Here is a 26,197-nt window from a genome sequence, read left to right on the forward strand (position 1 = left end):
TTTTAAAGTGCTTGCTCTGAATCAGAAAAACTAATTTACATGCTACTTCTGTATGAAGATGCTTAAAGAAGTAACCCAAACTATTCCATTAGTGTTTAAGCCACAAATAATATAGAAAAAGAAATATATCAGTCTTTCCCCTTTGAAGAATAAAGCAATGAAAAAACAACCAAAGACAAACACCTCACACAAACTTCTCTGTTTTCAACAGCCTAAGAAAACCTCAGAAGCCCTGATATATGTCTATAAAGGGCTGATTTCAGGCTATACAACAGAAAACAGAGGGAATCTCAGAACTCAGGAACTCTTCAGAGAAAATGATATGTGTCAGCTGAGTAACCACCACCTCCTGTGCTATCTTCAGCTAAAACATTTAAGGATAATGACAAATGAACCAAGTGGAGGCCTGAAGAGCTCAGAAAAGGTAAAGATCTGTACAGAACAGGAGGAAAGCTTCCTCCTCAAAAGAAGAGTATTATGGGCTCCCCCCTGAAGGACAACCATAATCATCTAGGCATTGAAGTTCCATTTTTGAGTTCAAATCTTGCATTACCATCCTAGAGTAGGGCACTCAAGCAAACAAAACAATTTTTGGTGAAAATAATGATATACAAAAACTGTCTTGTGCATTTTATGGACTTAGTATGGTTAAGTCTTAGTATCTAAGTAATCATGGAGAAAATGTCAAGATAGACTCTCAAAAAGGCACAGAGTACTTAATTTGGTACTAAGTCAGTTTCAACACTGCCAAATTCAGCTATAAGCAATAGTCCCAATACTCTAAGTGCATGCACAGTGCACACAAGCAATCCCTTGGGGAAAGAGCACACACAGGCAACTCCCCTGCACGCTCTTTGGCAGGTGGTATAGCAAAAATAATTTCCTCCTGCACCCCTCCTCTAAAGTGTTACTGCACCCTAACTCTGCATCTACACACCCTCACACGCAAGGAATTTATACGAAAAATAGCAGTATGGTGGTGTTACAGAATCGTAGAATTTTTTAGGTTGGAAAAGACCTTTAATATCATCAAGTCCAACAGTAAACTTAACTCTGCCAGGATCACCAATAAATCATGTTCCTAAACACCACATCTACGTCTTTTAAATACCTCCAGGGATGGTGACACAATCACTTCCTTGGGCAGCCTGTTCCAATGCTTGACAACAGTTTTGGTGAAATAATATTTCCTAATATCTAATCTAAACATCCCCTGTTACTTCTAGCTTTCAGAGGCTGGCCTGTAAAGCTTTATTGCTTGATAAAACATTTACTGTACCAAAACAGACTTGCACATGGGTGAATATATGTCTCTATTTGGAACCTTCAGTGTTCAAATCACTTTCTAAAAACCCAGTCAAATTGACCTATATTCTGCATATGATAACAGCTATTCTGCGCGATTGGTCTGACCAACAGAATAGCGTTCTGATGAGACTGGGAGAAGGGTGGAGAGAAATGCAAAATATTTAAAGAAAACATTTTGAAAACATAAAAGTCTAAATTGGACCAGATGCTTAACTGCTTTGAGTGTCCCTGGGCATACAGCTTATGCCTAATGAAGCAGTATTAGTGTAGCCTTTGGATGTACACAACACATTTAATCAGCCCGACTCATCACTGAAAATTATTGGGCTACACTAAAGGATATAGGATGAGTGACAGAGATATGTGCCAGTCAGGGTGTAAATGTCATAATTATTTCAGCTAGGAGAAGAAATGCCCAAAATAAAGCCTTTGTAAAGGCGGACATCACAAAGTACATTCTTATTTTGAAGACAAATACTTTTAAAAATAAAACTTTATTTCTTTCTCAGAATTGCGGTGTTCTCTGTTTTTACCCATATTTCCCTGTCATTCATTACTTAATTCTTTTTAATTCTGGTAAATTAGTTTTATTTTATAATCCTGCTTAGCAATTCATTATAATAGATGGAAACTATTAGAGTTCAGTATTAGAGTTCATATTCTTCACTGTTCAGAGTTTCTGAACAAGAATGGATAAACCATTTGTCCTGCCTGAACAAGATGATGTTTGACCCAGAAAGGAGCAGCAGGCATTTGACAGCATTACAAAAAAAATTAAATAAAATACATTATAGAATAAAATTTAATTTCTTTTATGTGGTTGAACTGGATGTAATCTTTGTCATCAAACACACAGAAGTCTTAAACCGATTATGCCAAAGTCCCATGGTCCTTCAGCTCATAAAACAAATTCTGCTTCCCCAGTGTTTTTCTATGCATCAAGGGTAACCCTGCCTACCTCTATATCTTAAGGACAGCAAGGAACCTACTACAGCCTTGGAACAAACAGGTGTAATGGCTTAGCTGAAGAACTAATGGCTGATTATTTTAGATGAAAATGTTTCAAATATGATCCACCCACTCAGTGACACGCCTGTGCAAGCACTGTGCTTCACCAAGGTGAGCGGAATAACGATAATGAGACAAAGGGCATAAATTGAAACAAGGAGCTTCAGACTGGAGATAACAAGGATTTCTTTCCCTGTGATATGGCTTTCCCCATGGTATGGCTGAAACATGGTTCTGCATATGAAAATTCCTGCATAGAAATTTGGTTGTAACTAGGACGGGCTTTGTGCATTTAAATCAATCAAAGCAGCCATAGTTGCTGCTACTCCATCTGAAACTGAAGCAACTGCATCCGTTTTTGCTAAAGCTTCTGATAAAGGGCTGACTTTGTAGCTTTAAATAAAAAGCTTTAAATAAAGCTTTAAATAAAACATTAGTCTTTATGAAAATAAGCGCTCATCATACAGAGTAAAACATAAATACTCCTTGTGCAAACTTGAGTTGTACTTTCATCTACTATTTCTATAATGTTCCTAAAAGTCTTTCAGATTATTTGAAGAAATGAGACATCAGAGGAATCTGACCTTGGCATATCCTTAGTTTCAAATGAAACAAAAAAGTAAGAGCCAAGAGTTATTTTGGGTATTACATACAATTTGAGTCTCAAACCAAGATATCTTTAAGGTGTGGGGTTTTTGTTTGGTTTAGTTTGGGTTTTTTTCCTTAATTCAGAGGTTCCTCTCTTTTTCTCACTTCATTTTCAATGATCTGAGCAAATATTGAGGAAAACTGATCATGGAGAAACTGTCAATGTACCATAAATGCATAATGAATTCAGAAGTAAAAGACATATTTTCTTGCTCCCTTGATTATAAAAATCCATACTGTTACTTTTAAAATACAAGGAACAAAATAAGCAGGAATGTCATTTTAAAGTTCACAAATCACTTACATTTTTTAATAGCATCCTAGTTATTTTTCAAGCGTTCTAAAGAATATGATAAGACGTAAATGATTTTCTTGAAAGGAACTGCTGACTCAGATTCCTAGAAGTATTTCTTTTGGCACAAGTATGTGTCTTCAATCCTTTACAATATCTAGATCTCAGTTTGGCTAGGATACTAAATGCTCACTTTCAGCACGTAGATTTTTAGCTTGTGTTACAGTCTGGTGATTTATGCTGCAGTCCTCAGTGCTGGCCTGGGCTAAGAAGGCACAATGCCAGTGTCAGGGCCAGAGCCCTTAATCTCACACACGTTGCCTAATATAACACTGGTTGTACAGTGAGGACTTCGAGCAGGCTCCGACCGCAACTCGAGATGTCACAAGCATTGCAGAAAGCACACAGCAAGTAGCAGGACTTGAGCCTGGGAAAGATGGAGGGTGCAGACTGGTGCTGAAACATAACTGTATTTGCAAATCCTGGGTTTCATATGGTATTTCTCCTCTGCCTGTTTTGTTGCATAGTGGTACCATTCCAAAGAAAAACCTCTGTTCAGGTCATTCCTCAAGGAAGGGCAAATGTCTGTAGAAATATTGCAAGCAGAAGCAGGCCTTCAAACTGAGTCTGCTGCATATAAACCAAATTTTAGCACCCTGGTGCTTCCTGGCTGCACTCTGCTAAATCGCTAGAATTAAATCATAGTTAGTGTTGCAAGCAAGGTCCAAGGTAAGCTAGAACACCACCTTCAAAGAATAAAATGAAAAGACTCAAAATAAAGATAAAAATGACAAAGAGGAACACAAGTATTAGCACAAATGAATTTTAAAAGGATCTGCTATTCGGCTGTTGAAAAAAACATGACATTTTTCGTCCCTACAATAATTGAAAATCTTCACATGATGAAGAATTCATGATTAAAAAAATAAGTTCTGATAGCAACTACCTGTTTAATTCTTCAAAGGGACCAAAGATCTCTTTGTCCTTTGCTTCATGAAATTGATTTCAGGTTTTAGCACTGTATGTGTGGTTCCAAAAAAAGATAATCATTGTCATCTCAAATTAAGTTGCTGAATGTTTTGTTTCAATTCCATACAAGTGGTAAAAACACTTCTATTCTTGGCAGAGGTTTCTCAAGAAACAAGAATGAAGCACTTATATATCCCAGTTCCAGCAGAGGAAGAAGATTGAGGAGAAGGCCAAGCAGACGGTAGAGTACTCTTAGGAAAGAGATGAAGGAGAGCACATACTTCCAATCACAAATGCAGAAACAATAAGTGAAATCCCAGAAGTTTTAACTGGTGAGATTCTAAAGCATTTTATTTTGACAGATTGAGCATCTCACTATCACAAAGTAGTTGCTTGTGAGAATTAGTGTCTTGACATGTAGGTTTTGCTTTGGTACTGCAGTAGGCAGGGCCCCATGAGATTCCCCCTAAAACTACAGGAGTGGAGGGTGGGGCATTGTTATTCAGAGCAACTCGTTCCCACTTTCACTGTCTACTATGTCTTGTTTAATATTTACACAAAACTTACAGAAAAAATAATTATTCATCCAGTAAGAAAACTGTGCATAAATATTACTTTTAGCACTATTTCACCCGTTTCTTCTCAGAAGTCAGTTACAGAAAAAAAAGAAGCCTGAGGCAAGGAATACGCTAATTAAGGTGCACAGATATTAATCAAGAAGTTTAAGAAGAAAAGAGAAAGGATTTGGTTACCTGTGTTGGAAGATGATATCCTGGTGCTAATTCATGGGAAATGACAACCAGGCAATAAACAGGAAAGAGAAATACAGATAATTTCAATTGGAATTGAAGAAGTGTTGCCTCAAACTCTAACCCGAATGTCTTCAGTAAACAACTTCTGAAACACCAGCAGAAGAGCTGCAGCTCCAAGAGCTCCTGAAAACGCACCAATCCCTAAATGATTTTCTGGCCAGTTAGCCAGGTTTGAAGGCCAGCTTAGATGCTGAAACTGTTAGGGAGAATCTTTTGATGTGCGAAAGCAGACAAGAGGGGCTGAGAGCATTCGTTAGAACTTGGCGTTGTTCGCCTTGAAGACCTTGGAAGTTGATAATGAAGGAGCCAGCTAGCAGCAATTTACTGATAAGTGGGCACTGGAATGCAGAAAGCTGGCTGCATTTGGTTCAGGAGTTTGAAAACAGCCAGAGGAGACTGAGTCTGCGCAAAGTTCAAAAAGAAATATATTCATCCCGAAGAAGACCTCCTACTTCATCCCTAAGACCCCGGCCAATGACCATCAGGAGGCACTATGCAGGCGCAAGATTGGAGTGAACTTTCCAGATCTAATTATAATACGAAGCGGGGGAAAAGTTATGAATATGTAGTAGGCGCTTATACCTATGCATGTCTTTACACTATAAGTAGCTGCTTGTTAAGCTATACGGTGTGCATGCTAGGAGGAGAACCCGCTTGCACCCCAGCACTGGAAATAAACATATCTGCTTTATCACTCATTTTGGGTTATAGAGTTTGATTCTGCAAAACACTTTCTTGTTGAATATATTTTAATAATTAATTTTATGCATTTTTTTCATAACTTTCATTCATTTTTCTAAATCTAAGTTGTTAAATCTAATTCCTTTTAAGTCCTGTTACATGTCGCACGACTGAACAAAGGTATTGCTTCATATAAAGCTAGCAATTTTGTAAAATGTGGTACATCACCCCCTCTTGTTCTCCCCCTCCAGTATCAAGTTGTAACAAGTTAATAAGTTTTTCTGTCTCTGAGGTGCATAGCCAGGCTCAGTACAGATGCAACTGTCCCCAGGGATAAAGGATCAGTAAGTAAAGCTGCTGACTGTAACGAGGCATGGTAGCAGAGATGGGGATTTTTTAAACTTGTGTGCAACAATCAAACATAAAATGTGATACCTCAGGGAAAAACTTAGGGGAAAAGTGGCTCTTTACTACCCCATTAAAGTACCTAACACATAAATATTCATAGAATAAGACAGAGGTTAATAAATAAAATGCTGCAGAGATGCTGGCGGTTGCTGCAGACAGCTGTGGGAGCTGGGCAAGACTCACATTGCACCTGACATGGAGCTCTGATGATCTCCAGTTTAGGCAGCAAAATGTCCTAAACTCCCAGGCACTATGCAGCTATTAATATATTTGTTCTTGCAATCTTTACACATCACTAATCCCTCCTCACACAGGAGTCTTAGCGCTGATCTCTCTTGTCTCTGAACAAAGAGTAGTTCTGTCAAAGTAAACAATTATAACAGAGTAGATGAGATCATAATCAGGCCAATTAATGTAAGGTTCCCATAGCTTCCATCTAAGTGTCAGTCATGCATTAATAATGACTGCAGCCTCATTCTCCCATTTGTACCTGCCCTCCCTTAAGTTTTCATTATGTACAACCCACTAGACATCATCCAAATTTCTTAATCATAATGTATCTCTTAATTAGACTCCATCACAAAAAATTATGTTCTCCTGCGATACTCCTGAACACACTGCTAAAATATTCTCCATGAACTCAAATACTTTACTCACATGTTGCAGGATGGATCAGGGTCTGTCTTCTACCTGTTACATGTTTCATTTTAAAGGGCTTAAAGATTCACAGTGTTAACATGCAGCACCTCCTCCCAATCTGCAGTCCAGTATCCTTCCCTGGACACCTTCTAGGTTGTCAGAAGCAGAACACGTGTTCTTTGAAAACCTAAAGAAAATGGTTTCCCTCTCTGGACACAGGCTTAATGATAATGTACTTATACAGGCACTTAGAGCTGCATAATCTTTTTCCTAGTATTTACTAAGTAAGTGCTGTAAATAAATAATTAAAAAAAGATTTAAATTTCTTTCTGTTTACACAAAAAAACCTAAAAGACATTTCATTAACTCAGGATGGCACTTTCATTTAGCCTTTTTGTCTTAACCGTCCTTTATTTTCTTGGTTTTATTATGGGATAGTAAACATTCCCCATCTCATAACTTAGTGGAGAAGGTAAACTCATCAGAGATTCTCCAGTTGGAATCTCCTGACTAGGAGAAACTGAAGTTCTATCTTCTTTTTCCTTTGATCTCCTCTATATACGGACTTCTGTCCCTAGTGATGTAACTCAAAAGAAGTAGGTGGCATCCAAATTGATGCATTTGGCATACACTAATGACAGTTAGCAGATGATGGGAAACAGAGACACACACAAGCTTTGGACCTTAACCAGACACTAAACCAAACTGAGGTGTTTGGCATTTTTTAAAATAAAGTATTTCTGTGTATTTCCAGACAAGATTTTATTAAAAAATCATGCACCTAGGAAGTTTAAATATCACAAGCCAAGTAAAAATCAACAAGAATTTTTCAGTCTCAACATTTTGAATTGAGTTTAAAGCCACAGAAATCTCAATTTATAGGAAGGTTGGAATGTTGGTTGAGGAATGGCATAATCAAAATCTAATATAGTCTTTAACACAAGTGGTTGCTATGGATAAACAGGAAAGAATCTTGATGTCAGAGACAAGGAAATATAGATTATTTTAGAAAATGTAAGGGATTTTTTATGTATTTTGAATTATAAAATCTTATATATGAAAGATAAGCATTAATTTGTAGAAAACAGCTTCAGTGAAGGGTGAAGAAGTATAGAGCAATTACAGAGCTGAAGAGATCTAATTTCTCTTTATCCGTTGCTCTAGAAGGTACGCATAATAGTATTGTGCAAGTTATGTTTAAAGGAAGCCCAAAGCTATTGCTATCAGGGGAGAACTTAATCTTCTCCAAAGCAGCTTATTATAACTGAAATTAGTAGAAAAGTGGAAGAAATCAGATAGGTTTTCTCTGAAGGCAGATATTTTGGGGCTTTGAAAGGGTGCCTGATGAAAGTCAGGGTAGTTAAATTGATCCAATAAAAGATGAAGTTTACTGGACAGTCCATGGTTCATTATGAGTCTTTCCTCTAGAGGTTTTCATTCTGTGTTTGTTAGTCTGACAGGCACAGCCTTCATAATAAAACCAAACAAGAAACATTCACGGTATTATTTTCTGTAATATCTCAGGACCTGGAAGACAGAGTTCCTACATGGGTAAAGATGATAATGCAAGACGTTTTACCCTGTGAAGTAGGAAGATGTAGGAGGTACACACTGCCTGAAAAGAAGGTACGAATCTCATAAATTAGTGCAAGAGGACTAGAGAGGGAATCTAGAGAAAATAGAATTAGTTACTGGGTTTTCAGCTCACTCATTTTCAGTCTTCAAGAACATTTTTCATTGTGTCAGCAACAGGAAAATATTATCCTCCACATTTTGCTAGCATTTCAGAAGATTAGACTGAAGAAAGGTGACAAATACCTTATCACTATTAATCTCAAAACACTTTGGTATAATCCAAAGGGAAGACCTAAAAATGTACAGATACATATCACAAATTTACCAGCCTCCTTTTGCTTCTAACTCAAGTTGCAGTTTGACAGAACAAGCCTGCTTTAGCCACTTTTAATAACAATTATTAAAATTTAGTAAGTAAGTGCACTTAAGAAAACATGTGTCAATCATCTTAGTAAAGTGAATTTCTTTGACAAAGATAGATTATAGTTTCAACATCAGGTCACAAGGAAGACTACATTAATAAGTTCATAAATAAATTTAGCAGATGATCAAATTAAATCTTGAGTTTGATGCTACAAGGCAAGGGATTCTGCATGCTCCTTTGCTTTTACAATGTACATTTTTTCATCAACTTTGCCTCAGGATCCACCTTTGTAGCTTTGGATTAATCAAGCAAATGTGTTTTCTAAAAGAAAGCCCCACAAATCCAAATCCTCTTATGGATTAAAGATTGTTCCACTGAGTCATACCGAGAAGTTTCATCATTTGAAAAGAATCAATTAAGCAACTATAAATTAAGGAATCTTTTAAAAACACAATGTCTGAAATATAGCTAGTATTCACTCTTGGAAAACATACCTTCACCTTCTAGCTGACTGTAGTGATCTATACACAGTAGTATTAATTTGTTATTAAAAAAAATATTATAACGAATGTATTTTTTCTGCAAGTTTTGAACACATCTTGAATGTTAGTATTCATCATTTCTTAACATGATCTGGATTTCTGACTGATGAAGAATTAAAGAAAATAATAACAATTTCATAACTTCTCAGATTGGCATCGGTCCTAAAAACACAGACTGTCTTTTTTTAAATAAAGTCTATTCATAAAGAATTAAAATTTTCCCAGGCTTAATTCACTTCCTCAAATCTCTTGAGGTTACGCATTAGTACTAGAGTGATATATGGAATACTACCAGGACTTGGAAATTTTCAGACTGAGAAATATTGTTGAAAAGTATCACTTGAAAGCAGAAACATGCTGAACACCTATCCATCCAACAGAACTAACTTCAAGACATAGAGACATCAGGACATGGTTTAAAGAAAGTGCATTTCATGAGTCCAAAAAATGGTGTAAACCAGCTACAAGTAGGCAGGAAATTCATCAGAGGCAAAATCACAGCAAAAGAAAATATCTCAGGACTAAAAAAATCCTCCAAAACTATGACTGCATTTATTTATCATTATTTATTTTATTTTTCTCAAGGCTTTCAGGCTATTTCCAAGACATTCTTTACCTCTTAATTAAGTCTACCTTTATAGAATACTTGGGGACCCTAAAAAGCTACTTGAAAATATTTGTTCATTTACCAAGACAAAAATGAAACATTTTTATGCAATGCTTTTTATGTAAGATATAGACTTGTCTTATAATACAAAAGATATTGATTTTGGCAGCTTACTATGCTTCCAGGGAGTAAGAATAAACAAAATTACTCCTACTTTGAGAAATAAAAATTTTGTAATATGTATGTATGTAATGAAATATTTAAGTGACACTTTTGACTGATTACATGACTTTGGCATCATTCTGTAAGAGACACCACCATCCAAAGTAGCTGTGCAACTACACACTACGGTTTAATATTATTAGCACGTGGACTAAATGGTCTAAATAGCATGAATTTATCCCTCTTCTGCTGGGCAGACTTTTCTTGGCAAACAGATAGCAGAACGATCTGGTTTTAAGTAGTTTCCAAGAGAATCTCTTACTTTTATAACAATAAGCAACACTGAAATTTCACAAGCAAGAGATTGAGTTAGAAAGTTAAAGAGTGAAACTAGCAAGAGAGTGATCTCTAAGGTAAGCCTTTTATGTATTGGCTTCTTGTTTGTGTGCTTACCCAACACCCTAAAGTCTAAAACTACGTCTTACCTATCTTTCATGACACAAAAAAATACCTTAGATGAAATATTGGGACAGAAGCCAGTTTATACCCCCTTGTTGAAGCTAGGTGACAAACCTAGAAGATAAGTATGAGATTTACATGGTCAGATAGAACTAGTAAGAGGTTGCTAGGTTCTACAGCTCTACAAAGCTATCTTAGACTAGCTCGTATTGGTATTTTTCAGCTAAACTGAAAAATATAAAGTCGTCTCATAATCCATTTAGTTCAATCAGATACTTTAAATTATAACCTTGTCTCTTTAAGTCTAGAAAGGAATTGTTAGTCAAGAAGCTCCTACTCACAGATCTGATGATGCTTATGTTTTCTATCATGCCTAGATGAGAATCTAGGACTTTAACTGTGCTACCTAGAGTTTTTGAGTCCTTCTCATTTGAAACTGCACATTTTTTATGTAACTGTTTTACAGTAATTATAGGAATTGACAGAGGCAGTTCACTGCAAGGCTTAAATATACACATTTTGGACCTCCTGATCACATAAAATTCTCAACCCCCCATGCAGTTATGAGAAAACAGATCAATTATTCATCCTCTCTCGTGGTTATACACACTGAAATTTCTTAATTAAAAACAAACAAATGTATTTAATCTATACAAACCTTCACTTTAATTGACTGTGGATGTGAAATGATTACTGTGGAAGCACATTGCAATTTTGCTTGTATGGATTATTTTAAAAAAATAAATTTCTTAGTATTTTAAGTTCTAATTTTTTATTGCACTTAATAGACCCAATTTGACAGAGTTCTCTTCTCATCATGATAGTCTGAGCCAGCAACTAAAGAAAACTACAAAATTTGTTCATGACAAGACAGAAAACTCAAAAAAACCTTTTCACTACAAAAATGGGATCCTTATTTCCAAATCTGTTGCCACTCTGCTGTGCATGTTGGTAGAGACCAGGAGGGTATTTGCAAATTGTGGAAAACAGAAAATCAGTAGGCAGTGGATTTTGACAGATATGCTTGATTAGAAAGAAAGATTTATAACTAAGAATCCTTTTCCAGGGTTTGTTCTTCGAAGATGGCTACAAGGTACAAAACACAAGAAGAGTAGAGGGCTGAAGCCATCTAAGCATTGTTTTAAGAACCAAATTGAAGTGTTTCATGGAAAAAATGTTTTATGTTCACTTAGAAGATTTTGCAACACTATAAAAATAATGCACAAAGGAAATTTTTCTGTCAGTGAAAGTATTAAGGCATAAAATATCATTTATGAGATTATAGAAGATACTTCATTTAAAGTCTAATAGTTTAGCCTAAAAAAATGGAGAGGCTATTTAAAAAACAACTGTAAAAAAATTAAGACCTACATTTCAATCTTATTACATTGTAATAGAGTGAACTAGCTGTCAAATATGCTCGTGTAGACGAAAGATAGGTTGAAAGAGAAATCCTTTCTTGAAAATATTTTTTAATGTAATCTTTTTAGGGAAGTCTGCTGCCTGCCTGGGACTCAGGTTAAAGACGTTGCTAGGAAACTTTCTAGCTTGCTACAACCCAGGGGAGGTCCCAGTTGACTGGAGATTAGCAAATATGATGCCCATCTATAAGAAGGGTCAGCAGGAGGTTCTGGGAAACCATAGGCCTGTCAGCCTGGGAAAGGTTATGGAGCAGACTATCTTGAGTGCCATCACATGGCACTTACAGGATAACCAGGTGATCAGTCTCAGTCTGGATTTAGGAAAGTCAGGTTCTGCTGAGTTGAGGTATTTACAAGACATGTAGATGTCGTGCTTATGGACATGGATGTTTGATGAATTTGGCAGTGCTAAGTTAACTGTTAGACTTCGTGATCTTAAAAGTCTTTTCCAACCTAAAGGATTCTATGATTCTATTACTCTGTGGTTCTGTTCTACGAATATCAGGTTTTATGCATATGATAATTGTGTAGTTTAAGCATAATGAAAAACCCTTGAGACATAAAATTTTATGAGACCAATGAAGTCTCATTTCATATCTTAAAATTTTAGTTATTTTAAGTTATAAATTATTCATTGTGAATACATTACAGCTTTCTTAAGTTGTTAGAATACGGGAAGAGGCTTTTTTTCATTATGAAATGTCCTATGACAAGTATATATCCAACATTACTTTAAATAAATATATGTTATAATCTACGCTTTTTATGGTACGGCCAGACCTAGCCTCAGTGTCTATAAACTGGTAATGAAACTACTCTTCCTTGTTATTATGGTACTGTGGATTTTAAAACAGAGTATGAAGTAATAAAGTGGAATAAAGAATAGAAACATGAGAAGGGAAAAGGTAGTGAAGTTAAGTTCTCTAGCAGATGTAATGAATAGCCATAAGAAATTATATATAATTCATTGTACTACATGTACATGAAATGTTGTTACCCAACCATCACATTCCAACAGAGAATCTTAGAAATTCACACTAGAGCTGAATGTTTGTGATTTATGCTCGCATAAACCACTGTCAGACTGCAATCAAGGGATGATCTTCCATCCTACTAACCTGTTGAACAACTTTGGTGGTTGAACTTTTAAACACTTTCCCCCTCCCACCCCAACACACACACATCGCCTTTGCTTTTCTCAGCTTTATAATATCACCTTTATGAATTATAGTGAATCTTGATAATAAATATGCCTGTGTTAAAGGCTGACACTAAGCAAGGAAGAAGCACTAGTTTTGAAATGCAAGGAAACAGGACTTTAGTAGAGTGTCTACATTCAAATTAAATATCCAAAGGGAAGTTCATTTCCATATTGTGAAGATGAAATTGAAAAGGTAGTTTTAAGTATCTGTAATTTCCTTCAGGAGCACAACAAAATTGAAACAAAAACAATGCCCTGGGTACCAAAAATCACTGGATTTGGCTGCCTCTAACCTTGTGCATAGACAAATTTCCATTAAGATATGAAAGAGGCCCAAAGAGAGTTTGAAGTCTCAACAAAACCCATGTGGGATAGATCATCTACTGTTACTGACTGATGCACTCCACTGCCTTATATCAGGTCTCCAGCATGTAAAATTCAGCCTGTATTCTCACCAGCCAAGAAAAAGAAATATAGTATGAGGTGTGTGCAATTACTTTGATTCAATATATTTGTATGCTTGGGTGTTTTTATGTTCTCAAATAATCCCTTTTCATCTAGTAGTTTCCATCAGGAAGTATGAAATAACAATGATGGTGTGGTTTTTTTTTTCTTTTATGTGCAACAAATACATTTCCACAAATAAATAGTTCAAAAGTGCCATTCACAACTGGCTTTCAGCATGAAATAGCAGAACACAAAAAAACATCTTTGAGCATTAGTATGGTTTCATGCAGTGCTTTTCAAATGCTGTGATAAGAGGTCTTTTCAAAATCGAAGACTGAATGATGGAAAGGTATTGACTGAAGGCAAGACCTGCCTTTTGTGTTATTCCATATGTCCTTACAAGTTTTAGACTTCAGAACAAGTTATATATAAATGATGTACTTTGCCCCTTACTCTAAGAAAAATATCAGAAGGCAGCCAAGAGAGCAAGGTAAAAAGTAGTCTAATTTAAAATCTGTTAGAAATAGAGCCCTCCTGGTGAGATTCTCGATGACAAGGTCTTAGATATGAGATCACATACAAACCCCAAGTTCTGTATATAAGTTGAGGCTTCAACTGCATCTCTTTTATAGCTACTCTTTCATACAGAAATTGGATTATATCTACTAAAGTGCAAACTTTATCACTGTAGCTGAAGAAGCAAGTGCTGCTGAGTCGCACGGAGACTTATCCAAGACAGTAAGCAGGGCAATTTTTATAAAGTGTTCACCTGTCAAAACCAGCAGAAAACTGTCATCAAATTCAAAAGGATTACACCAGGAAATGGATCCTGAAGTTTAGATTCTCTTCTATGCTATACCCTGAAGAGCTGTACATCTACAAATGCCTGCCTGGGAGATTTTAAATAAGATCAGAGTGGTAGTATTTTACTTTGTGGTATAAGGCATAAAACCCACACTACTGTAGAGAATGTATTCTCTTTGGTACAGACTTTCTAGACCATAAATCTAGGCCTTCTGTTCAAACCTCTTGCATCATGGAGTCCAGTTCTCTGTCAATACAGCCACATATCACTCTAGCGCTAGTGAGTTTAACATCATCTTCAAAGCAGCGTCTCTTTGTTCCAGTGATGCCAACAGAGGCAATTCCAGAACCTCCTCATCACTGGAAATCAACTTTGTTCATGGTGAGAGTACACCTAAAAGACACAGATCCATCCATGATCTGTCTTATATTTGACAAATACTATACACAAAATGCTTTTTTTTTAAATGAATGCACAAAAATCAATGCTTTAAACTCCAATGCATGTGAGGTTCATTAATGGCTGTTATATGAGTCCTGCTAAGCTTTCATGTTGGTATCTGATCACATAGGTACCAGAGTTCTGAATCTTCCTCTTCTATTCAGCTGTAGAGCACAAATATTTTTCCTAGATTGGAGAATGGCAATAATTTAAATGATAGACTAGAGACCATATGCTGAATCCGCAGAAGAAATAATACGCAGCTCTCCAGCATTCAGAGCCACTCCTGTTTGGCTGGAAACTCTGGCGACACCCATCACAGTGTAAGTTCCTCATAAAAGCTAACCGCATGGCACCATCTCCCAAGAGGTTTACTAGGGTACTGGAGAAGGAGATCTTTTTCTTTCAGGATCTTCAGAAATATCTTGCAAAGTGGAAGTGTACCTTGAATCAGAATGACTGGCCTTACTTGGACTTCTCATCCATCCTCAGATTTCTCATCCCATTTTCCTCTGAATCAGAAGTGGTATGCAAAGTTTAGAATGGTTGCCTGAGACGTCAGAACTGTTCTTAGACCAGGAACAATCCCTCAAAGTATAACCTCCTATCTTTTAAAAGAGATCAAAGTTTTGAAGTCCAGGACAATCAATAGTTTTAAAATTGTGAAGACATTAAGGGTACAAAAGAGAGGGCTTAATGACTTCCAATGCTGATTTACTTTTGAGAGGGTTAAAGGTTCATACATTAAACAAAACTGAAGATGAGATTAGTGTCAGCTTACTTCATGCACCTAAACTGGTATGCATTTAAAGTAACTCAGCCGACCTGTTTTAGAAGATAAACTGACCTGTAAAGAATCTTATTTCTTTCTTTCTAGTTCCAATAGATGGAGCATGATATAATAATGTATGATTTAGATATCTAGGTTTTAAATGCCCTAGTTCCAAGAGCTGACTCTCACGGTCAAGGTGCTGTCACTCAGAGGAAGTGCTTCCAATGGTAGAATTAAGCTTATCTAATAATTTGCCTTTCCCTAGTACCACCTTAAGGCTACGGGTAACATTGTCTCAGATGCTGCATATTTAAAGCCTGACTATGAAAAGACATATCAGTGAATGAAGGGCTTGTGAAAACAAACACTAAATCCAGTAATAACTTGTATTTCTTCCTTTCTTTGTCTGATTCTGTCCATACTAAGTTGGTCTACAGGCTTCTCAACTCTGCTGTCCCTAAGACTTTCTATAGGATTGAAGTTTTTAGTTCTGGTGTTTCTTCCAGTTAACTGGTTTCACCACCATAATATTACCAAGTGACAAAAATCCATGTAAAGCCTAGGGCTGAAATGCAAGCCTGTAGATACTACGGGCTTCTGTGTCAAGTTTTACAGTACTACACAGCAATCTCACATTGTCATCATTGTCAATGGCAGATAATGGGGGAAAACCAGACCCTTCTGACTTCAATATACAACCATAGAATCATAGAATAATTTGGGACCTTCAACCTGACTTTGAATGGTTCCAGGGGGGAACATCTACCATGTCTCTGGGTAACCTGTTCCAATGTTTCACCACTCTCAATGTAAAAAATTTCTTCCTTATATCTAGTCTAAATCTGTCCTCTTTTAGTTTAAAACCATTACCCCTTGTCCTATTGCTACAGGCCCTGGTAAAATGCTTATCTCCGTCTTTCTTATAAGCCTGCTTCAAATACTGAAAGTCCTAGGAGATTTCTCTTCTCTAGGCTGCTCTCTCAGCCTTTCCACATAGGAGGGGTGTTCCAGCCTTCTGAACACTTTTGTGGCCCCCCTTTGGACCTGTTCCAACATGTCTTTTTCTTCCCTGTACTGAGGACTCCAAAACTGAACACAGTATTCCAGGTACTCCAGGTGGTGAGAACTCTTTCACCAGAGCAGAATAGAGGGGTAGAATCACCACCTCCCTCGACCTTCTGATGTCTTATGATCCAGCATTCAAACACAAGAAATTACATAGATATTGAGAAGGATCAAGAAACTTGCATGGCCATGTAATACTCCCAGTGCTCTCTGAATTAATTCCCCAGCAGGAATTCATAAAGCTTTACACAGAACTGCAACAACAATTATTCTTAACTGTAGGCTCAGCTGGTTCCCAATCTTAAACCAGCAAGAGTTTTGCTAATAACCATAGCAATAGCAGAAAAATAAATACTTTTGCTCAACACAATCATTATTTACTTACATCCACCCCACTGGTGTAATTTAACTTGGCCTCTTTATTCTATCTGCTCTCCTCATGGCTCCCAACCAGGGTATCCAGGATGTATGACACTAAACGATATTTTGAATAACTGCTCTGCTCCTGCACTGTAGAAAATCCATAAAGTAGAACCGGGAGCCCGAATTTAAAAATAACTCATGAAAATCTGTACAGGTCTCTCTTATTCATTTAGTTTAGCTCATAAATTAAAATAAAGTTGTATGTCAAGGTAAATAATATCATCAACAGTTACTGCATTGGGGACTGTGATTTGTGTCAGGAAAGAAGATCTCAGAGCAGGTATGTGGAATTTAATTTTTATGAAATGAAGAAAAAAGTATGGTTTGCCAGTTACAATGGTAAAGTTTTAGAGGAAGGGGGAAAATAGGCTGAAATCTGAGTGCAACAGAGTCAGAATATGCAATCTGAATGTCTCCAGGCTGTTAATTCAGGAGAGGGTGTAGACTGGCAATTGCTAGAAATTATATGGAAAGTAAGTTGTGACATTCTGTCAAATTTCACCTGCAAGTACAGAATATTTATAAAAATAAACTCAGCTCAACACTTCTGCTTCCACAAAGCATGAAAAATAGAAGATTGAGGTTATTTTCTCAGTGTAATAAAAATGAATCTTTTTAATAGATCCAAACTGAAAAATCATATTTTGAAATTCTAACTAGTGTATTTCTCTCACTTATGGTATTCAGGAATGTAGAGTAATTTTTTCAAAGGTGTGCAAGATTTTTCACTGGCCAGACTTGGAACTCTCTAGAAAATTTTGGGTTTAGATTAAATTAAATGTGAAGAAGAGCGGTTCCCAGCTATTCTGGTCCTAAGACCAGTTGCTCGTCCTTGAGTAACGATTACGTGAAAGCAGCATTTCGACAACAGCCCTGTACTGTGTCCATCCCACTGCGCTCAATTTTAACTTTTCAGTTCCCTCTGACTGCAAGCAACATCACAGGATCATACACAGCATTCCCCCATAAGGTATCAACAATTGCTCTGAAATAGCTTGAAGAGAAAAAGTGTTAGATATGTCACTTTTACTAAAGACAGCTTGGACTATTAAAGCTTTACTTTTTTCTATGCATATTAGTTGTTCAAAAACCAGTCCTCCAACCCGATACAGGCAAATAGTTCTACTATTTCTATTTCTACTAGTGTGAAACCCCACTGATTTCTGTGAAACATTTTTCAAGCATATAGTCATATTACTAATAGAATTGCAGCTCTTTGCACCTCATTCTTTCCGAAGGAAAACTAGACAGGCAAGTACTATTTGTCTCTGTATTTGTCTTTTATTGGTTCTATGTAGCAACATTACTGTCCAGATTCATTGTACTACCACACGTTTGTTTACATGCTAAAATATGCGTACTGTAATGGAATACTTTAAGATAATCATCAACATGCTTCTCTTCATATAACACTTAATTAACTCACTGTCAATTTCCCTTTGTGCTTTTTTCCTTAAAGATTTGCAAAAACACATTTCAAATTTTTTGGTATAAATATTTCTCGGAATATCACTGTAATGACTTCTGCAATCTGCGCAATCTCTTTGGGAAGTATTATTAGTTCTGGAAACCAGGATTCTTTGTGACCTAGAGGAGTGACAGTCTCTTTGTTTAGAAGTAGTTTTATTTTTCTGAGAAAAAAAAAATATAGCACTTTGTTTCCCACTCAGAATGAGAGGGAAGGGAGCACACAGAAAGGGTGTTTTAGAAGTTTCCATCCAATGGTATGCACTTTGCAGCTATTTCAGGTGAGAAGTTAGTACACAAATCAATTCTCAGACAAGATTTGACCCTCTCTCTACTTAAGATTTTACTGGGACCATCTTTCAGTTATAATGCTTTACTAAACAGAAAATAGGCACATGCCATTGCATATATCTTATAAATTATATGCTTGTAGTAAGGGAAGAGGAACTCAGATGAGTGAGTGGATTGTTTTATTTACTGCACCAGTCTTAAATCGGTATAAATTTCCAGCGCAGGCAACACCTTACCTGACTCCAGCAATTGCATTGTAATGTGTAGGAGCTTTTCACACTGTGGCAGTAGCCAGACTGCTCTAAACTCTTGCAAGATCTGAAAAGGCTCTGGGAAAACAGCAACTGAGACTGAGAAAGCACAGCAATGAGCAACACCTGAGCTTTATGAGAAATTAGCAAAACCCAGATTGAAAAAAACAGTACCTGGGGGTAGACTACACAGCTACAATGGTTAGAAGGACTTTGGCTTTGTGTGTAAGAAGAGTATAACATACTTTCATATTCTAAACAAACAAACAAACAAACAAAAAAAGCAGTAAACGAACATGGACTGAAAAATAAAGATCTATCTGTGGTTTAAAACACAAGATCAGTGCTGCAGGTTAGCTATATTGCTAAAGGGCAGTTAGATCAAATGCTAGGACCAAGTGATCTAAATGTAGATGGTGCAGAAAGCTAGAATTGCCCTACTGAAAAAGAAATATATCCACATCATGTTAAATTCATATGAAAGTAGGCAACAAAATGTCCACTGCTATTCCATTTCTCACAAATAGTCTATTAAACTGCTTGTAAACAGCACCCCACCTCCCTTTAGTAGGGGGGAAAAAAAGAAAGAAAGAAAAAGACTACATCAAAATACTTTAAAATAAGGAAACAACAGAATCAAAACTGCCTGTAAGAATTTGATAGGATCCCTGTGTATGGTGATAAGACCTCTTAGACCTCAGGACATCTGTCTCATTCATTCCAAAAAGAAGATTACTAATTGAATGAGTATATATAGCATGCCTCGTTTTGCCATAACTGATGTTTTTTTCTAGCAATTTTTAATTCACTAATCTTAAAACTCTGCTCTGAAGGGGATGATTAAATTTTTCTAGCCATTCTGTGTTGCTCTTCCCTCTAACACGTGTTTGACAAAGGATATTTAAATTTCTTAAGCTGTCCGTGACTGAAGATGCATCAGGGTAATCCTCATTTTACAAATAGAGAAGTGAATGAGATATGCTGGCCAAATCTCCGCAAATCTGCATGCCTAGTTTGAGGTACTGAATATGAGACTCACTCAACAGCCTCACCGAGCACTTATCCGCTCAGTTGACAGCAGTCAGAGGATTACAAACTTCTGCAAACTGGAATCTATGGCCTTCAGTCAGGGCCACCAGGAGATAATACATGAGACATTTGGGGATCAAAATTATAAGAATGGTTTTAATGGTTTGCCTACTATCAAAAGGAGCTCTGTGGACAAGGCAGAATCAGCAGTCACTTCTCCGAGGTGGAATTCGCATCATTTGAGTGGAGGCTCCACTTACAAGGCCTTCTGATTCAACACTTTCCTTATAGTTGAACAAGGGAAGACACAGACCGCAGCATCCTTCACAGATGCTACAAAACTAAATCATGACAAAATCAGCCACAACTCTGTACTACACAGTGGAAAAGTAAAACGCAGTCTTAAACCTCCTACATTGTGATTTACAACTGTGTAGCATTATAATCTCCAGATTTAAGAGACATTCAAGCTTGATGCCCAGGTTAAAAGCAAACAAAAAAACCCAGACAGATCTGCACACGGCCTTTTGGCAGTACTTCGGAGAAGCATTAGGGCTTTCATGGAGTCCTGCATTATAACACTGTCGCCTTCCAGTCAGCCTCATATATCATTTAGTATTCCTCAATGTATAACAACAGATTTTCTAAAAGACACGTAGAAGTGCCATATATAGGATTTTATTTGATATAGGAATGTCTAGCTGAGGAAATGTGAGTATTTTTAGCTGCTCCAAGTAGATTTGGGTTTAAGACTTTAAGTCTTCATAATCTGAAGAAATATGTCTCCCAAATATTCTGGTCATTGCCCAGATCTATTTTGAGTCAAATCACAAAGACAATCATTTGAAATGGTCTCACCACAGCCTCAAGTTATCCTCCTGAAATATCCCTGAGGCATTTTTTCCATGGCTGCCCTTTAACCCTGTGACAATAAAAACCTCTTTGATGCTTCATAGCATGAACTTTGGAGTCTCTTGCTGTGTTTTGCAGAAATCCAGTAATTAGAGGAGCAGAACTTGAAAACATCTCTGTAAAGCTTCAGACAGCTGCTTTATTTTCTCCCAGTACAGCTTTATTAGGCTTGTTTTTTTCTTATAGATTCTGTTAGTATGTTCTGCTTTTAAGAACCGATTAAGGACTTCTTGGGACCATCGGTTGTTTCAGATAGTCCATAGAGATGCAGGCATATCTTATTTCAAGTATGATAGCATAGCAGATGCCATCATAAAGGTCTTTCCCAGATCCCCTGCAGAATACTGGATGATGGCTCCTCTGGCTGAAGATGCTAACGCACAGTACAGATGATTGAATTTCTTTCCAGAGTGCTTTACATCAATCTGTTAAAATGGATGATAAAATCTCCTATAGGCAATGGTAGAAGTCTGTGTAGACACACAAAAGAGCAGACATCATGTCCAGGAGTCAAAATAATCTATTACACTGAGTGAAAAGAAATCTATTTTCCCCTACTCTGTACCGATAATTGGGATTTTGTTCTTTATATCTTAATACACGGTATTGGTGTATGGTATCATGCAGGATCCTGTGTATCATATTGTTTTTAGACAACCATATACAGTAATACAGTATTTCTGTCCCATTCACCATGGCATACATAGGTAAAAAACCTGTCCCACTCCAGAGTGACAATTATCTGAAGAAGTGACAAGGCAATGTGAATTGATGAAATGCAATTTCTAATTCTTTTTGGGGAATCAAATGTGTCTTAAATCATGTTAATGTAAATTACTGTGGCAAATGCAACATCGTTGAGAGCATGTTAATGAAATTTACTGTAGTGAATATCACATCTCCATCTGCTAAAGCAATCTGTTAAAATTCAATAAGATTATTACCTTCAAGAGGCAGAGGTTTTTAATCTTTCAGGTTGTTTTCTTAATTTCCTTCTGATGGAAATAGTATCTACCATGTGACGCTGACTGACAACATCTGATTAAATTAAAAACAGAGTATGTAAATTCCTAGTTCTTACCAGCCTACTGTAAAATAGCAGCTGGTAGGAAGTTAAGGCCAGAATTTCAGTAACTCAAAACATTCCGCTTCAGTCAGGATTTCATTGTGAGTTATAGATAAAGACCAATACTACGAGAGCAATGTGATAAATTTTATATTTACTTATACTACGTCAGCTTTTTACAAGTCTTTGCTTATTATCAGAGATCAGGAAAACTGCTCCAAAGTATGATGTTCTATCTTGAGAAGCCATGTAAAATTAAAAAAAAAAAAATAAAAATCACTGAATGAGTGCAATGGTTATGACTATTTCATTATTAAGGTTGTGCAGTGTTTAAAAAAGTAGGATACAACCTGTAGGCAGTATATCTGCAGAAATCAGGGAAAAAAAAGGCTGAAATACCTCAAGGAATCACATATTTTTCCCAAGAGCTACCCAAACTGTACTCATAATGCTTAATGCATGGTAATATGGAAAGATAGGTATTTTTACTATTAACTGAAGTTCTAAAGCCTAATATAGGGAGAACATGTAATGTAACTACACAAAACATGATAAGATACTGTTTCACTAAAGTCTAAGGAGAGTCCAAAAGAGCATTACTTACATACAACCATATAAATGCCTAAATTTGTATTGAAAGCTGATTTCACTTCAGATTTTTTTCACTTTAGCAGCTAACAGGTATTATGAACTCAAACAGGAAATTATCCATTAACATGTATCACAATAGCACCTTTAGAAGCAAAATAGATAGGGTACAATAGCACTTCAACCACTTTGATTAAAGTTCATTGCACTGATCAAAACAGCTAAGTGTTCCACCCTAAGCCACTTCTCCAGTGTTTGGGTAGATTCCGCTAGACTGGCTGGGGAGCACAGAGGCATGAGACTGAAGTCAGAGACCACAGAGCTTTGGAGTTGTAAGGATGGGGAATCAAAATTCTCCTACTAGGATCAGTAGGAAAAGAAACTAGGACGTACCTAGATTTAGGATGGAAAGGTTGCTTAACTTCTCTTTTCCCCTCAGAGGATGACTTCCTTCCTGGTGGAGGTGAAGCACAGAGAACTTGCCAAAATCAAAGTGAGACATCCAAAATGCACATAATCCCTGATCCAGTCTTTCTGTTTCTAACTATATCTGACTGCTGGGCAGCTTCTTCACTTTCGAGTATTGACACCCGATGGCCAGTGTTAAAATAGCAACTGTTTTTTTCTCAGGAACACAGTCCCAGTACTGGATGCATATGGTTCCATATTCTTTCTCTGCCATATGGTAGAAAATTTCTGACTCAAATTTGTTGCAAGTAAAAATCATAATTTTAAAACTATTACATTTAAAAAAATATTTGGTTTGGAATTTCTTGTACTACAAATGCCAAGATGCCTTGAACGAGAGAAGCATTACTCAGTCTTTCCAAATACTCCAGCATGCTATAGATAACTAAAATGTTGTTTTGTTTCTCATTTTTGCAGATTTCAATAAATCCAAAGAATGTGTACTCCAGATCTTGCTGGAAATTAATTTAAAATGGAAGCAAAAAAAAAATGGTCCATATGTTGGGTCTATATATTTTTGCTTTTTTATGTATATGTAAAAATTTACCTCTACTTCTTCAACTGTTCATGTTGTGTTTGGCCATAGAATCTGAGTGAAGAACAACATCCTTTTAAACATTTACACATATTAAATATTTACAGTGGAAGTCTGGAGAGATTATTGAAAAAACCCTGAAAGATTACTGGTCAGTAATTGCACAGCATTGACATTTGGTTTGATCTATAGAAGTCTAGAGCCTCGGAGACTATCACGGGAAATGCAGATACTTGTTATATTATTCCACTATTCTTAAAACCCTTCCTAGATATCTCTTTTTGTTTGTTCTCAGTGACAGAATATTGGGTTAAACTGCCTTTTGCTGTGGACCCACATGAATAGTCTTAAATACTGAACAACATCTATTGATGAATCCAAGCTACACTACCATAGATAATGGCTATGACCTGCACTGTACCCCTTGCAAGCCAGGGCTTGTGTTCCCACTGAATTCTGAAGCTCAGAGGAATTTTCTTCTTAACTCTACATCAAATAATATCTCACTGAGTGCTTTCTGTCATTATAAAAATAAAATTTTATATTTGATACTCCACTACTGGCATCCACTTATATTTTACTGACCGTATGTTCAATGCTCAGAACAGTAGGGAAAACATATTAAGGGTGTAAATTTGGTTCTCATCTCTGGAATACATTAAATCCCTCTACAAACTCCCTCAGTTAAGAGCTTGAAGAGTAAAATGATTTTAATTAATTGCAGAATAATCCTTAGAATATTGGCACTGACTTCACAATCTCCATCAATTTTCTTCAATGTTTCTGAATGTTCCTGTGTAAGAAGCCCTAAGAGGAGTTAATTTTGTTTATCTTTGTTTTTATTTTGGATAAAGCATTGTATTCAGAGAGTATAAAAATTATTTAGCCATGCTGATGAAGATGACTGTGATCTGCCTGCAGGCAAGATGAAAGCACTCATTTTCACTATTTCTGCTCCCTTAGTCTCATCCAAACCGTCTGAGCTACCATAAACTGAAATAGCATAAAACATCACTGAAGGGACATTGTAATGCAGTACATTTTAATGCCAGCTATTTTTTATTTCAATTTATCCCAAAACTTCTTCACTTTCACTGGCATTAGTAGGCCAGTTTCTTACTCTATTTCGTTAGAAGAAAGATGAGCAATTATAACCATTGCTAGAAAATAAGAAGTAGGTGTTAAAAAATTAATCAGAATAGGAGAAAAGAGGGGAGAAAAAGAATAACCCTTTGTAATCTTCGTAAGTCATAGCAGAACATTTAAATAAGCAACAATGTAAATCTGTGCTGTGAACAGATAGAAGTGTCATGTTTGTCATTGTGAAAAACTCATAGTGAAAGACAAGACAGGACAAATAACAATCAATAACATGCATAGGATATTAACAAAATGAGGGAAAGAAGAATGTTAAGAAGGAATAGTGGTCAGGAGTGGTTGATTTGACAGTCAACAGCCAAAAATCAAAAAAACTCCAAAGACACTGGGTAAATTTCTTCATTATCACCGAGAAGATCTGTCCATATAAATAATCTTACAAATAAATGAATAAATAAAGCCCAGAAATTAACTGATTGCTTGTGGTGTTTCCTTATGTGCAGGAAACATTGATTAGTAGTGAAATTGACTTAGTGAAATAAGAAAAATCCAGAAGACAGCATGTGATAAAAATGACTGCAAACCACTGTGCCCGGAAATATAGATTGTAACATACATGAATCACTCAGTTGTTCGTGATGTTCTTCTCACCCACCTTACTTTAATTTGCAATTCTTTTACTTATATGATCAGAATACAAAACTGTTTTGCCCACAGAGTTGAAGCCAATTTCTGGGTCTTGCTGAAACCAGACAGAATCATCAGAATGGAGGTGAGGAAAAGTGAATGCAAAACCATGACATCTGGGGACCTAGCTAGCTAAGAAGCTCTCTGAACATCTGAATGTTCTTTGTTTTCTTTCTGTGCTTTTTACCTCCACTGTTCTTACATTAAGAGAAGAGGATTGGCATATGGTTTTGTGTCAGAGCTGGAACCATCCAGATGACACTTAAATACTCTTTCTTAAAAAAAAAAAGATTTCTGAGAGCATTGTAGATGTTCGAAATCCCTGTCTATCTTTGCTGTTATCCCTACTGAGACAAGAGAACAAGCACACACCCAAGTTCTTGACTGCAGTGCTAACATACCACTTAAACCTGGTAGGGCTCCACCTCAGTTTGTAGTGTTGATTTCCACAACATTCTTTCACAATTAGAGAGTAGTACTCCTCACATTATTCTCCACATTCCTCAGGGTGAAAGAAAGCACCTGTATTGTTTATAATTTTAAAAAGAAAGAAAAGAAAGTATTAAGTATTGAGTGAAACTTAGCTGATATGGAAGCACCTAAATGAGAAATGTAAACTGCTAAAACCACAAATTGAGAAGCACCTGCATACCTTCAGTTTTTCTAATGATTACGGTCAGAACTCTTGGTTTCCTATCTGTGCTGACAATCATGCTGCCTGTTTCACATGCGAGCCTGCTAGGCATCCCAGACCCA

General features: G+C 36.5%; 1 long non-coding RNA gene across 1 annotated transcript in view; it reads right to left on the minus strand.

The window, feature by feature from the left end:
* LOC128851489 (uncharacterized) overlaps positions 1 to 23,137 on the minus strand; it is a 54,323-nt gene extending 31,186 nt beyond the window's left edge. The window contains exon 1 of the long non-coding RNA XR_008448860.1: positions 23,047 to 23,137. This is a non-coding gene — a long non-coding RNA (uncharacterized LOC128851489). The remainder of the gene's footprint in view (positions 1 to 23,046) is intronic.
* Between the last annotated feature and the right edge of the window lie 3,060 nt (positions 23,138 to 26,197).

The sequence above is a fragment of the Cuculus canorus genome, chromosome 2, assembly GCF_017976375.1.
Source record: "Cuculus canorus isolate bCucCan1 chromosome 2, bCucCan1.pri, whole genome shotgun sequence".
Lineage (NCBI taxonomy): Eukaryota > Metazoa > Chordata > Aves > Cuculiformes > Cuculidae > Cuculus > Cuculus canorus.